The sequence below is a fragment of the Pantherophis guttatus genome, chromosome 4 (genome assembly GCF_059756535.1).
Source record: "Pantherophis guttatus breed Tessera chromosome 4, ASM5975653v1, whole genome shotgun sequence".
Classification (NCBI taxonomy): Eukaryota; Metazoa; Chordata; class Lepidosauria; order Squamata; family Colubridae; genus Pantherophis; species Pantherophis guttatus.
Window position 1 is genome coordinate 16,539,744 of NC_142066.1, and position 15,673 is coordinate 16,555,416.

Below are 15,673 nucleotides of genomic sequence, written 5' to 3' on the forward strand. Positions count from 1 at the left end.
AGCCTCTGCCGATCAGGCAACTCAGCTTGGATCGTCAGAGCCTTTTGAAAGCATTTTTTTTACAACATCTTCGCCGAAGAGGTTGTAGAAAAAATGGTTTTAAAAGTTAAAAAAAAAATTGCCCACCCAGTCACATTACCCGCTCCCACCAAGCCACGCCCACAGAACCGGTAGTAACAAATTTTAGTTTTCACCACTGATGTAAATGCAAAAACATGAAAATGAATTTTGTGGTGGAATATTTGTTTTTTAAAAAACAATTGTAATACAAGTGTGTTGTTCCCCCCCACCCGCAAAAAAACAAACAAAAACATAGACGAGAACAATATCTTTGCAGCAATCCAGATGAATCATGCTAGGACATTGTAGTGCATTTTTTTTTTACTTTTCCCAGTTTTACATATTTTGTCAAGTATTGGATTCACTGAATATTTTAATAAGTATGCCACTAAGAATATAAAAACTAGGGACATTTTTTTTTTGCAAAGTAGAAAACAATTTGAGAACCCAATTTCCCATGCATTTTCCTCTGAAAAAAAAAATCTGAGCAATTCAGACTAGAAATCAATTTTTTCTACAAAATATTTTCTGGAAAATATGCTATTTTTCTGGATTGATTATTTGAGATCAAATATTAGTTCAAATACAAACATATGGCTGTTCTTATGTTTTAAAAAGGTAGTCACTGCTCAGATAAAAATTGGGGTTGTTTATCCTATACAGTGCATATGTTGCACTTCATTACCTTGGGGGGGGGAGGGAAGAATTGTTTCTGAACAAATTTAGTAGATTAAAAGCAGCTCATTAGAATGTAACTGGAAACAGAATAATATGCTTATTAAATAAATAACAACAAAAATGGATGTTTATGTTTACTTCTTTATCAACTGTTCTTTTCTGTTCAACTGTGGCCTCAGGATAATGATATAACATTTGAGCAAAAAGATGCAGCCCAGTAATCCTGCTGCAGAAGCCAAAATAGAGAAGATCTCCACAGCCACCATATATTTCCCCTTGGTGCTCAGATAGGTAGGAACAAACAACACCCAGACACTGCAAAAGACAAACATGCTGAAGGTAATAAAATAAACACTGTGCGCACTCTGACATCTCTACATGGAACTGGTCCCTGGTGCCCAAAAGATTGGAGGCCACCAGTCTACTGAATGCCTTTGGGAAATATATATCCCTATTGTTATTTATTTGAAAATAAAAAGAACAGATCCACCAACAAGAATACGCTACTTCACTTTTATTTTTATTGGATTTATACAGTTCTTATAAAACTTAATAGATGGGTTTCAATTGTTTTCCTGTATTGAATTTTTGATATCAGATAGAAATAGTTTAAGAAAAGTATATAACTAGTCCTGCATTTTTAAAAGATTGCTATTAAAAGAAAATATAATTGATCCTTAAACAAAGAATGGGGTTGCCTTTCTCATGCAGTGCATAGATTGCTCTTGATTATTTTGGATTATTTTGAACTATCTTGCCAAATTGAAAGCCGGTCAGCAGAGTGAAACTTGAGCTAGAGAAAGAATCTTGATAGAAACACTTAAATAAATATGTAAATAAATAAATCTGGAATTCAATTTTGTTTCTTTATCAACTGTTTCTTTCTGTTCAGGTCAGGTCTCAGCACAATAATGTAGCATTTGGGGAAAAAGATGGCTGCAGAAGCCAAAATGGAGAAAATCTCCACAGCTACCATGTACTTTCCCTTGCTGCTCAGATAGGTAGGAACAAACAACACCCAGACACTACAAAAAACCAACATGCTGAAAGTGATAAATTTGGCTTCATTAAAGCTGTCAGGTAGCTTCCTGGCTAGGAAGGCCACTGTGAAGCTGATAGCAGCCAAGAAGCCCATAAAGCCAAGGACAATGTAAAACATAATGGCTGAACCTTCATTACATCTCAGGATAATTTCTTCAACCATGGAATGCATGTCTGAATCTGGGAATGGGGGAGAAGTTTCCAGCCATACACTACAAATAGTGACTTGTACCAGTGAGCAAGACAGGACAACAGTGTTGGCTAGTTTTTTCCCCACCCATTTCCTGATTTTAGAGCCTGGCTTGGTGGCCATGAAAGCAAGAATCACTATGGTTGTTTTTGCCAATATACAAGAAAGGGCTACAGTAAAGATGATGCTAAAAGCCGTGGTTGCATGAGACATTTTACTTGGTCTGGTTGTCCAATAAAAAGCAAAGTGCAAAGGAAGGATAAAAGGAGAGCAATGAGTAGAGTATAGGTGAGCCCCCTGTTGTTGGCTTTGACAATGGGAGTGTTCTGGTGTTTAATGAAGATCCCCAGCACCACAGCTGAGATGAAAGAAAAGAGGAAAGCAAGAATGGTCAAAGTGATTCCCAAGGGTTCTTTGTAAGACAAGAAGTTTGTGTGTTTTTTAATGCAAAGAGTGTGGTCCTTATTAGGATAGGTTTCTTCAGGGCATGGGAAACAGTCATCTAACCCTGGAAGAGGAAATAGAGTCATTAAGCAGATAGGAATTCCCAAACTTTTAAGAGTATAATATTTCAGTGCCTGGAATATCCAGACATTCCTCATAGAATCTGGGAATGCAAGTATTTGAAATCCAACTTATTTGGAAGGCTAGAAATATTTAAAACTGTCTGTAGAACACAATCCTTTGAAATTACTTTGAGATTACTTAGTCAGATATCATTACACACACACACACACACACACGTACGTATATATATATATATATATATATCTTTTTCTTTTTTGTAGGCTTTTATGTGCATATTCTTTCTAGCCAGGTTTTACCTACGTAAACTAAGTTGTTTTGCAGCTCTGGTTGTGTGAAATCTCATTCAAGTCAACAGAAAAAAAGCCCTGAAGTTTGTGAATGAGATTTCACACAACCAGAGCTGCAAAACAACTTAGTTTACGTAGGTAAAACCTGGCTAGAAAGAATATGCATATATATATATATATATATATATATATATATATATATATATATATATATATTCGTAGATTTTCACGGGTACAGGTATGCAAGTCTTGGCATATTTGGATCTTTTCCCATGTAAAATTGAGAGTATCTTGGCGACGTTTCGACGCGGTCCCACTCATCATCTTCAGGCTGGTGTCTTCAGTTTCATGCTTGTGCAAGCAATATATATATATGTGTGTGTGTGTGTATGTGTGTGTGTGTGTGTGTGTGTATATACACACACACACACACTCACTAATTATATATATAAATATATATATATATATATATATATATAGATAGATAGATATAGATATAGATATAGATATAGATATAGATATAGATATAGATATAGATATAGATATAGATATAGATATAGATATAATTTCTGAGGTTTTCGCGGGTGCTTGTATGTAGGTCTTTGGTTATTCGGGTTTTCTCCCACGTAAAATTGGAAGTGTCTTGGCGACGTTTCACCGAAAACACCAGCCTGAAGATGACGAATGAGACTCTGTCAAAACGTCACCAAGACACTTCCAATTTTACGTGGGAGAAAACCCGAATAACCAAAGACCTACATACATATATATATATATGGGTGGGTGTTGGCCTTAATGGCCAACCACCCCTGGATTGGGCTTTCCTGTCTCGCTACTCCTACTCTCACCTCAAGGAAGATCTTGTGCCCGTGGGTCTATTATCATCTTTATTAACATCTTTATTATTACCATCGTTATTAACATCTACACTTTGGACACTTTGGACCCCTTATTATGCTCCACTCATGCCCTCATGTGGTCTTCCGGGTGTGATTCAAGGTGTTGGTTACCACCTTTAAAGCGCTCCATGGCATAGGACCCGGGTACCTCCAAGACCATCTTCTGCCACCAATAGCCTCCCACCGACCAGTTCGTTCCCACAGAGAGGGTCTCCTCAGGGTGCCATCAGCCAAGTTATGTCGGCTGGCGATGCCCAGGGGGAGGGCCTTCTCTGTGGGAGCCCCAGCCCTGTGGAACGAACTGCCCCCGGAAATTCGTAAGATCTCCGACCTCCAGGTGTTTCGCTGCGCATTGAAGACCCTGTTGTTCCGCCAGGCCGGACTATCAACACAATAGTTTTAAATTGGGGTATTTAAATTTATTGGGGTTTTAAATCTGAGCCACTTTATTTAATTATTTTAAATTTTATATTGTTGTTTTGTCTGTGTTTTTAAATAGGCTGTACACTGCCCTGAGTCCTTCGGGAGAAGGGCGGTATAGAAATAAAATTATTATTATTATTATTATTATTATTATTATTATTATTATTATTATTATTATTAATATATATATATATATATATATATATATATATATATATATATATATATATTTGTTTGTTTGTTTTCGTAAAACACACACACACACATACACACATATATTTTTTATTATTTACATATAAGTATATCGAACACAGTGTCGCCATCCTGGCATTTTATCCGCCAAAGTGAAAGACAAATAACATGTATACTACTTAGACAGTGCTAGTCTTGTATAGTTATTTTTGACCAACATAACCAGAGGTGAAATGCTACCAGTTTGGGCTGGTTCTCCCAAACTGATAATAAAAAATGCTACTGGTTCACCGAACCAGTAGTAAAAAATGTAAAATGTAAAAAAGTTTTTTAAAAAAAATTCTGATGATCAGCTGAGCAATGCACGATCATCGGAACTTCTCTCTTTTTTTTTTTTTTACTTTTTTAGCATATTTTTACTACCAGTTCGGGCAAATAGGTAGTAAAAAAATGCTTTTAAAAGATAAAAAGAAAGGTTCCTATGATCGCACGGCACAACTGTGATCTTCGGAGCCCTTTTTTAAACTTTTAAAAGCATTTTTTTATTAATGGTTCCGGCAAATAGGTAGTAAAAAATGCTTTAAAAAAGTAAAAGAAAAGTTCCAATGATCGTGCGGCAAAGTTGTGATTGTCAGAGCCTTTTTTTTAACCTTTTAAAAGCATTTTTTTCTTACCAGCTCAGGCGAATAGGTAGCAAAAAAATGCTTTAAATTTTTTTTTTAAAAAAAGAGGCACTGACGATCACAGCTGTGCCGCACGATCGTTGGAACCTTTTTACTACCTATTCGCCCGAGCCGGTAGTAAAAAGTGCTTTTAAAGTTTTTTAAAAGGTTCCCACACGTGCCACAGCTGATTACCCCCTCCCCCGCACTGTGCTACTTACCTTCCCAAGTCTCCTTTTGTAAAGAGTGAAAGCATCAGACTGGCACTAGCGTTGGCAGTGGCACATGGTCATCAAATTTGGCATTTTGACATAACCACTGCATTCCTCAATGCAGAATTAGAGGAAGACATTTACATGGTTCAGGCACCAGGGTATGAAAGTAAAAAAAAAGCCTAACACGGTGTACAAATTGAACAAGACCATTTATGGGCTGAAGCAGTCAGCCAGGAATTGGAATATATGTTTAGATGCTGCATTGAAGAGTCTTGGGTTCAAGAGTTGCAAGGCTGATGGTTGTATATACACTGGAAAGTTACTAGGTGGGGATTGTCAAATATTAACGTTTGTGGGTGATCTTTGTTTCATTGCAAAGGATGTATCACAGTAAAAGGATTCTCAGGTATTTGAAGGGAACTGTGAATGTGGGTATTCAAATACAGGTATCTGAAGAATATTAAGGTAATTTGATTATGTCTATTCCAGTCATGAAGGGAGGAGTGTCAGAATAGTCATGACTGGGAAGACATGGTAACAAGGTCTGCCAATGAATAAGCATAGCAAGTAAGTCAGCCAATTGAGAGCTGAGACAGACTGGAGCCAGGGCATGTCTTAGTCTGCAGCTTCTGATTCTATGCAGAGAAAGAGAAACTGAAACCAGTGTGTGTTAAGCTCTGAGCTGTGAAGCTCTGTGTGTGAACTTGTCTGCTGATCTGAGCTGAACTGAAACTGTTCTCAACTCTTGGTATTGTATATATGTATTCTTGTATATAAAGAAGTTTCTTATTTAAATGAATCCTGCTGAATCAGTTTATCTGTGTGTGCTTCTGGATTTGATTTTTGCAAGAAACTCTGACACATTCCAAACTTACTAACCTTCAGAGCTAATAAATATAAACATTTGTCAATCATCACAGCAAAACAGGACAGGAAACACAAATAGATGAAGTAATTCTGCATTGTTTTAAGACTATATTAAAAGAACATTGCAGGTCCAAAAATACAAAAGGCAGCACCCTGCCCCTCTTCCCCCAAAGTCATACTGATATCCCATTACAACACTTCTTGCATGACATCTCTCACCTGTCTGGTTGGCAATTTTGCCTTCTGGGCAACGAAGGCAATTGTAACAGCAAAATGGCTTCCCTTCAATTTTGATCTTGTTGTTTCCCAAGGAGCAAGGTTCATTGCACAAAGAAAGAGGTTGTGACTGTGAATGAATCGAATAAATAAAAGTGCAATACATTTAGAATTTAAAGATTGGCAATCTAGAAAACATTATTTTTGAGGAATCATATTCTTCTTTCTTTTTTATTACAATTATGAAAAATTCTAAGCTAGTGTATAAGGCTTGTATTATCCTTTAAAATACCCTTCTGGTATGGACCATGTAATGGAGAAGTCTCTCTTGCCAGAGCCCAAAGGTTAGGATTAATTAACTCAGAGGTACAAATACACTGAGTTGCTTTTTCTTATGCAAAATCATCTTCAAAATCTTGTGCATTCAGGAATATTTTTTCAAAGGTGATTCTTCCAAAAGGCAACAGGATTTTTTTTCCTTGAAAATGTCTCACTTTTTATCCAAGAAGCTTCTTCAGTTTTTGTACTTAATTCATTAAATGGTGCACCTCAGAGATCAACTGTAGCATGAGTGCTGTAACACCTCTTGAAGAAAAATAAATAAAATATACCTGATTAAATGTGTTTGGCCAGACAATGTCATCCTCCGACAGAGAGAGAAGGCTTTCTAGTTGAGCTGATGGATGTACTTTTCCAACTTTGACCTTAAGAAAGGTTTGATTTGGGAAGGTGACCCAATTCATAATGTCAAAACCAGTTGTAACCTTCCCATTCTGGTCAAAGAAAATATTTTCTCCAGCACTGTTGTTAAATGAGATTTTTCTTAGATGGTGGTGAAACTTAAGTGAAGAACATGACAGTAATTAATAAAAGGTATGAAGAATGACAAAATATACAATAATATTATTTCAAAAGATATTGATGTGTTTCTGAAGAAAGATCATAATAGCACTAATTCATCAGTTCCATCAGAGTAGGAATAGAGAAGCATTAATGATTAGGGGATTGGAGGCTAAAACATGAAGAATGGTTGCAGGAATTGGGTATATCTAGTTTAATGAAAAGAAGGACTAGGGGAGACATGATAGAAGTGTTCCAATATCTCAGGGGCTGCCACAGAGAAGAGGGAGTCAAGCTATTCTCACCTGAGGGTAGGACAAGAAGCAATGGGTGGAAACTAATAAGGAGAGAAGCAACTTAGAACCAATGAGAAATTTCCTGACAGTTAGAACAATTAATCAGTGGAACAACTTGCCTCCAGAAGTTGTGAATGCTCCAACATTGGAAGTTTTTAAGAAGATGTTGGATAACCATTTGTCTGAAATGGTAGAGGGTTTCCTGCCTAGGCAGGGGGTTGGAAGGGACTCCAAGGTCCTTTCCAACTTTGTTATTCTGTTCTGTTCTGTTCTGTTCTGTTCTGTTCCGTTCCGTTCCGTTCCGTTCTATTAATTAAGAGTATAACATCTCTCCTTTCATGTCTATTATTCACGTGTACATGACACTACCATGTTGTTTTCCTTACTATCATTTGGCATCCACTTCAAGCTTTCTCCTCACCCTGGTCTCACTCCTCTCTTTTTTGTAATTTTCATTTTCAGTGACTGAAGACACCAGATTTTGTCCTGTTTTTCTCTCCCATAGTTATACAACTATCTTTAAAGCAGAAATGTCTTTTAAAAATTTACTGTTGTATGCGCTGAGACAAAAATTCATGAATTTCTCCATGTGAAGAAAAGCTACCCTCACCATCCTTAAAGATCAGGACTCCATCTTAGAATACTACTAATGAGAAAGCTCCATAAGGAGTTGTTCTTCATTTGGGATCTTCATATACAATTTAATTAAATTATAAATATGGATGAGGAGATACAATAGTTGCAGTTCCACTTTGATTACCATAAAGTGTTGCATTGTTGCAAACAAGAACTGGTATCATTTATTAATAACTAGCTGATAATCCAGCATTACCTGGGTATTTATTTATCCCAATCTTGTATTAGACAAGAAGAGCAACTTCACCCTGAGCCCTGATTTCAGCGAGAATTAAATTAGTTAAAAATGTTTTCCCTGTGCCCCCAGAAGCGTCAAGTAAAATGATACCACCTTATTGTTTTGCTAGCTGATCCACAATCATTTGATATGCTTTTTTCTGATCTTGATTTAGAAATGGCTTCTTGTCCATGATATATGCATTAAGCTGTTTGATGTTGTAATTCTTTTCTCATATGTAATCTGTGTGAAGTATGTCGTGTCAGTCTCATAGTGGTGCAGGCAGGCCAAGTTGCAGTAATATTTTATTGATCATGGCCAGACATTTGTCCTCAAGAATAATCAAAGCCTTATTGAAAATGTCCGGCCCAAATGTAATTTCTAATGTTGGATTTTCCCCCTTACTAGAGGGACCCCCCTTGTGGAGTACTGTGAAGCCGTTATCATGGCAACTCCACTGTGCTGCACAGTAGAAGCCATTTTAGGGCAGTATAGTGGAAGCCATTTTAAGGCACAACAGGCTGGATCTTAATAGAACACATACCCTGAGGGGTGTTAGGGGTGTCTTACTCCCACAGTATTTGTTTCCAGAGAGTAAGTCATCTGTATACCAAGTTTGGTTGAAATTGCTCGAGGCATTCCAGAGTTATGCTGGAACACACACACACACACACACACACACACACACACACACACACACACACAGAGCTATTTTTTATATATAGATATATAAGGTCCATATCAAATATGGAGCCTTGGTAGTACAGGGGTTTAAGGCACCCTGTTATTAAGCTGGTTATTAAGACCAGCTGCCTGCAATTACTGCAGGGTTCGAATCTCGCCAAGGCTCAAGGTTGACTCAGCCTTCCATCCTTTCTAAGGTAGGTAAATTGAGGACCCAGTTGTGGGGGCAATAAGCTGACTTTGTATAAATATACAAAAGGATGAAGGCTATTGCTGAGCACATTGTAAGCCGCCCTGAGTCTTCGGAGAAGGGCGGCATATAAATCAAATTTTAAAAAAATGAATATAAACAATCAAAATATCTGGAACTTTGTGTCATAAAAAAATAAGTTGATATGGGATGGAGAGATGTGGACATTCTGATCCATCTAAGTCATTTCTCCAGCTTAAATTTAAATTAGTTTTTACATATTATGTGAACTGTTGTAGTTATGGAAACAATTATTATCTGCTAGATTAGAAAATATAAGAGATTACCTGCCATACTTGATGATTGAGAAGCTTCTGTTTCCCACTACCAGCCATTGCTCTATGTTTGGAGTGGGGTGTAAGCATGGCTTGGAGAGCATGTGCCACAGTGTAGACTGCATTGTAGATACTATAGCTTTGCCCAGTCATGCTCAATTCAAAAGCAGAGCTTGGAAGTGTCTCCAGCTTCTCTTCCCCAGTGCACCTTTTCTGTGACTTGGGGTCTAAAGTGAAATTTGAGAAAGAACATTCAAAGGCTTGCTCCCAAAAGACCTTTGAAAAACTATTTTCATTTTCTAGAATGAAAATATTTCTAGTCTGAAGAAATGTATCAAAACCTAATAATTCTTTTGATGAAACTGCAAAAGAAAGAGCCCCACAGATGAACTCGATATTGCTGTTTCTTTGAAATGAAACTGAAGTGAATTCCATCTGGGCTGGGAAAATCCAAACTTTATCTTTCATCTCAACTGTTGTGTCCAAATATTCTGAAACAGATGGTATTATTCTGAAAATTGCCATGACCTGGTTTTCAGAATATATGATTGCAACACTGGAGGTACTTGTCATAATGATTTTGTATACTTTAAGAAAATTATCTACTTTTTCTCCCAGCTCATTTGAAAAAGCTTCTGGGGGAAGTTCTGCAAAATAATCAAAACAGATTCCTTTTTCTGAAAACATGGTAAGCACTTCCCTCAGAAATTGTTCACCAATCTCATTTTCTTGACAAATCAATCCAATCCAGGTCCACTTAAAATGCAGCAGCAACTGGAGGATCCCCATAATTTGAAGATGTTTGTTTGGAAACATCTGATGGTAAAAATCTGTATGGATCATGTTATCCGTCACTGGAGCAGAGCCATATGTTAACTAAGGGGGAAAAAATACAGAATTCACTGTAACAGCATTGCCAGAAAGGCATTAAGAATTGTTAATCTTGCGAAGCTTCTTCTCCGGTAATATTGTATTGCTAACTAGAGCATACAAAACCTTTGCCAGACCAATTCTTGAATACAGCTCATCCGCCTGGAATCCACACTGTATATCGGACATTAACACGATTGAGTGGGTCCAGAGGTATTTCACGAGAAGAGTACTCCACTCCGATCTAAGCATAGTACACAAAAATGTCTGCTACAACATCTTACCTGTCAATGACTTCTTCAGCTTCAACCACAATAATACATGGGCAAACAATCAAGGTAAACCGCTCCAAACTTGTTTGCAGGAAATACGACTTCAGCAACAGAGTGGTCAACACCTGGAATGCTCTACCCAATTCCATTGTTACAGCCTCAAACCCTCACAGCTTCAACCTTAAACTGTCTACCATGGACCTTGCCCCATTCCTAAGAGGTCCATAAAGGGGGTATGCATAAGCGCACAAGCATGCCTACCATCCCTGTCTTACTGTCCCAATTTATCTGTACTTACTTTCTTTGTTTATGTTTATGTTTATACCTATACATGCTATCTTTTACATGTTTGGCAAACAAACTAACTAACTAACTAACTAAACAAACAAACAAACAAACAAACAAACAAAATGAATAGGTATTTGTAATGAAATGTGAGAACAAACTTGGAAGACAGGAGGAGGAGATGTAGACTAGACAAATCTCATGCAAAAGTATCTTGGTCCACAGACATAGTGGAGGCATAGGAAGACTTTCGGAAAGGATCCTTCTAAATACTTTAAATCTTGCAAGGTTCTGTTACTGTAATTTTACTGTGTGTGTGTGTGTGTGTGTGTGTGTGTGTACAGAACAATTGAAGTATCGTTATTATGATAGATGAATGCCAACTAGACACACATCACATTTTGGTTGTGGGACCTTAGGCATAGTGTTGGAAGAAAGCTTGGAAATATTACACAAAGCAAGAATCCTCTTACCATCCCTGAGGGATGGTTTTACAAGATTTTCTTGAAGAGCATCAGGGATGAAAACCCCATAAATCCATGACTCAAGACTGTTTCACTGTTTAGCAGCTCTCTAGGAAATGTTCTAGTGAAGGAGTGTCCCTGTTCTTTGAGGCTGAGGGACATACTTAGAATATTCAAAGCTTGTTATGAATGCTTTCAGACAATGGCCGATATGGGAATGTGGTAGGGAGACCTTTTGTTTATTCACAGAATAAATTTTATTAAGAAGATAACTGTCAGGTTTTGATGTCATCTCAAATAAATTGCATTTCCAAACAAATAGTCTTTGATGAAATCTTTCATTTATTAAGCATGACAATCTGCCCCCGATTATGTCGTAGCCAACACTGACTTCCTGACCCCAAACCTTCCCTTTCCGTTCCCCCATTCTCTCCATCTCATTGGCCATCTTCCAAATCACTCTCCCCACATCTACTACTTCAGCTCCCAGGAATGTCCCCTCTTCCATTCCATCTCCTAGGGGATATTATCTTCAGGGAAAATAAGTAGGTGAAAAGTCAAGCGTCCTTTTGCCAGCTGCCCCCTCTTCTCCTCCTTATGTCAGCACTGGAACGAATGTAGTTTGGAGTGCTGACAATAACTTCATAAGGTTTTAAATCTTTTATTTTTTCCTTTAAAATTTGTCTAACCATAGGTATGAACACTATTCCACTCACTCACTCTCTTTCTTTCTTTCTTTCTTTCTTTCTTTCTTTCTTTCTTTCTTTCTTTCTTTCTTTCTTTCTTTTCCTTCCTTCCTTCCTTCCTTCCGTCTTTCCCTCTTTCTTTCCCTTTCCTTCTATATTCTTGGATATAGAAATGTTGGGGCAGATGTTTCATATGTATGCATTGCTTGAAGCAGTCATATCTTTTCATAAAATAAATTCTTCTTACTGTGATTATCTGATAAATAGCACCTGAAAAAATGTGTTATGTGGCCAGATCTTATTTAAAAATTGGTTGTCATTAATTAAAACCAAAAAAGAAAATGTCATTAAAGAGGAAGTCATATTATCGATAGGATTTTTTTGTTTTTTGTTTTTTGTTCTGCAAGTCTTACCTGTGGAATCTTGTAAATGCTCAAAATGTCTGCCATAACTTGAGAGATATGAGAATTGGGTCCCGCAATAACACAAACTAAATTTTGGTTGATGTTGCATTTATAGTTGGGAACAAATCTGTCATGTGAAGAAACAAGCTCCATAGAAGCAAGGTAGGTCCACATTGCCATGAAATAACTATTATATATATCAAAGCCCAAAGTGATGTTTGGCAAGATCTGAGGATTTTCATTGATTTCCTTTACAGCGAAGATCAAGGATAAGATATGCTGATTGATCTGTAGAAATATACTTCAAGAGAGGGTAATGCCTTTTGTTTCCAAACAGAGAAGTTGCCAAAATAGACTGTATACTTTGCCCTTACTGATCCATAAAATTGAATACAGCTGTTTGGAAGACAAACTTTCTTTTCTTCTCCATTTCTTTTAATAGCCTAAATTATCTTTTTTGCAATGTTTTCATAGCATTGGGATATTTCTATCTCATTTTGAAAGTTACAAATGTCGTATATTGAGCCACATTAGAAATTGCAATATGGTAATGGTAATATCTAAAACTTCTTCAGCTCCTAAGAAATCCTCTCTAAGATGTCAAATATGTTTGACTAGTGAGAAAGAATTATACAGATGGGTTAGACTGCAAAACTGCCAAAATGAAATTCAATGGAAGAATGCAACATTCTTTCAAAATATTAAGTAAAAGTGTTGTGCTTTCATGTTTATATTGTCTATGTATTGACATTCAAAAGAATTCTGTCTCTCCCCTTCAACTTTTCATAATTTCTTCACTTTCTTCATATCTCTACACCATTGTAATTAAACCCCCCTTTCAAGATAATAAATTTGTATTTGAGGTATCTAGGATTGTACTTTTGGTTACAAAGGATTGGCTCAAGTGTTCCTCTGGAAACAAAATGTTGGCCATTTGTATTACTAGTATGGTTACAGTCATTATGTAAAATAATCCTACAGATCTCTCACCTCTTTTTCCTGATTGCACCTTAAAGAATTCTTCTTAACCATTTTCTAGTTCTATCTCACACTCAGAATAACAGAGTTGGAAGGGACCTTGGAAGTCTTCTTGTCCGACCCACTGCTCAAACAGGAAATTCTATACCATGTACTCCTAACTAGAGCATACAAAACATTTGCTAGATCAATTCCCAAATACAGCTCATCTGTCTGGAACCTGCATTGCATATCGGACATTAATACAATTGAGAGAGTCCAGAGATATTCCACGAGAAGAGTCCTCCACTCCTGTGCTCGCAACAGAATACCTTATGCCACCAGACTTGAAATTTTGGACTTAGCCACTTAGAACTACGCCACCTTCGGTCTGATCTAAGCGTGGTATATATATATATATTTTAAAATTTGATTTACCGCCCTTCTCCGGAGACTCAGGGTGGCTTACAATGCGTTAAGCAATAGCCTTCACACTTTTGTATATTTATACAAAGTCATCTTATTGCCCCATAATCTGGGTCCTCATTTTACCTACCTTAGAAAGGAAGGAAGGCTTGAGCCTGGTGAAATTTGAACTTGCAGTAATTGCAGGCAGCAGATGTAAGTGGATGTTACTTAGTCTGCTGAGCCACCAGAGCTCTTTTTTTTATCTGCTACAATGTCCTACCTGTCAATGACTTCAGCTTCAACCACAACAATACACGATAGATACAAACTTAAGGTAAACCACTCCAATCTAGATTGCAGAAAATACAACTTCAGCAACAGAGTGATCAATGCCTGAAATGCACTTCCTGACTCTGTGGTCTCTTCCCCAAACCCCCAAAACTTTACCCTTAGACTGTCTACTGTCGACCTCACCCTATTCCTTTTTTTTTATTTTAAAAACAAAACTTTATTAAACATATAAAAAGTAAAATGTTATACCATATATATACAAGATACATATACTAATACAGACAACAATCCATAAAAAGAAAAAGTGACTTTGGTCTCACGTCCATTATCTTATTAACAGTGCATATTTGTTAATTATTATTATCATACAGAATTTTACATTTACTCTCATTTCTACGAGTTGCCAAATTATACAACCTATTCCACACTATATAATCTTTTGAGTCTACCTTATCCTTCATTTCAAATGTTAGTTTGTCCATTTCTTTGGGATTATCAATTGGTCTGTTGGCAGTTGATCAGTTTTCCAATATTGGGCGAGCGCAATCTGGCTGCAGTGACTATGTGTAATATTAAGTACTTTATTTCTTTCCTATAGTTTTCTTTAATCATCCCTAGTAGAAAAATCTCTGGTTTGAGTTCTATTTTTTCCGATATTATTTCTATTAACCAAATCCTTATTTTTTCCCAATATTTCCTAATTTTTGGGCAGAGCCACCAGACGTGGAAGAAGGTGCCCTGTGCCTGATTTACCTCACCCCATTCCTAAGAGGTCTGTAAGGGACGTGCATAAACGCACCAACGTGCCTATCCTCCCTGTCCTAATGTCCCCTTTTATTCATAACCATCTCATGTATTCACAATCATGTTTATACTCTTATCTGTATAAGAGTATCATATATAATCTTATATATGCTTGACAAAATAAATAAATAAAATAAAATAAACAAATTTCCGGTAAATGGTTGTCTAATCCATTCTTAAAAACCTCTAGTATTGGAGCATTCACAACTTCTGGAAGCAAATTGTTCCACTGATTAATTGCTCTAACTGTCAGGAAATTTCTCCTTCGTTCAAGGTTGGTTCTCTCCTTGATTAATTTCCATCCATTGCTTCTTGTCCTGCCTCCCCCTCAAATTCTCTCTCAGGACCTTACTTCATATATGTAAGAAATGGAACGCTGACTAGAAATGTTTATGGCAGAAAAGTATGTTGAGACTTTATATTTATAAAAGGCTTTATAAAACACACTTCTGAACTGAAAGCTTGAACTATTGTATCTCTTTCTATTCTTCACTTTTGAATTCTAGCCAGACTCAATCAATTAAAAAAAAAGTAACATGGAACCAAAAGCTGTTAACTATAGCCACATAAGTAGAAATTCTTCTGCGTGAAATGTGTATTTAGTTGGCAAAATGAGATGTTTTACTTAACTTTCATCTCATAGAAATGTGACCTGAAATATTGTATGCCAAATATGATCTGATCAATTACATATATACAGTACTATGTTGGAATTGGTGTGCCAGAAAAGTTTGGAACAGAAACATTTGAAAGCTAGAAAGCAGAGACTAGGGCAA

The 15,673-nt window shown here is 36.8% G+C and overlaps 1 pseudogene; it reads right to left on the reverse strand.

The window, feature by feature from the left end:
• Positions 1–1,591: 1,591 nt before the first annotated feature.
• On the reverse strand, positions 1,592–9,516 carry LOC132710022 (vomeronasal type-2 receptor 26-like; annotated as a pseudogene).
• Between the last annotated feature and the right edge of the window lie 6,157 nt (positions 9,517–15,673).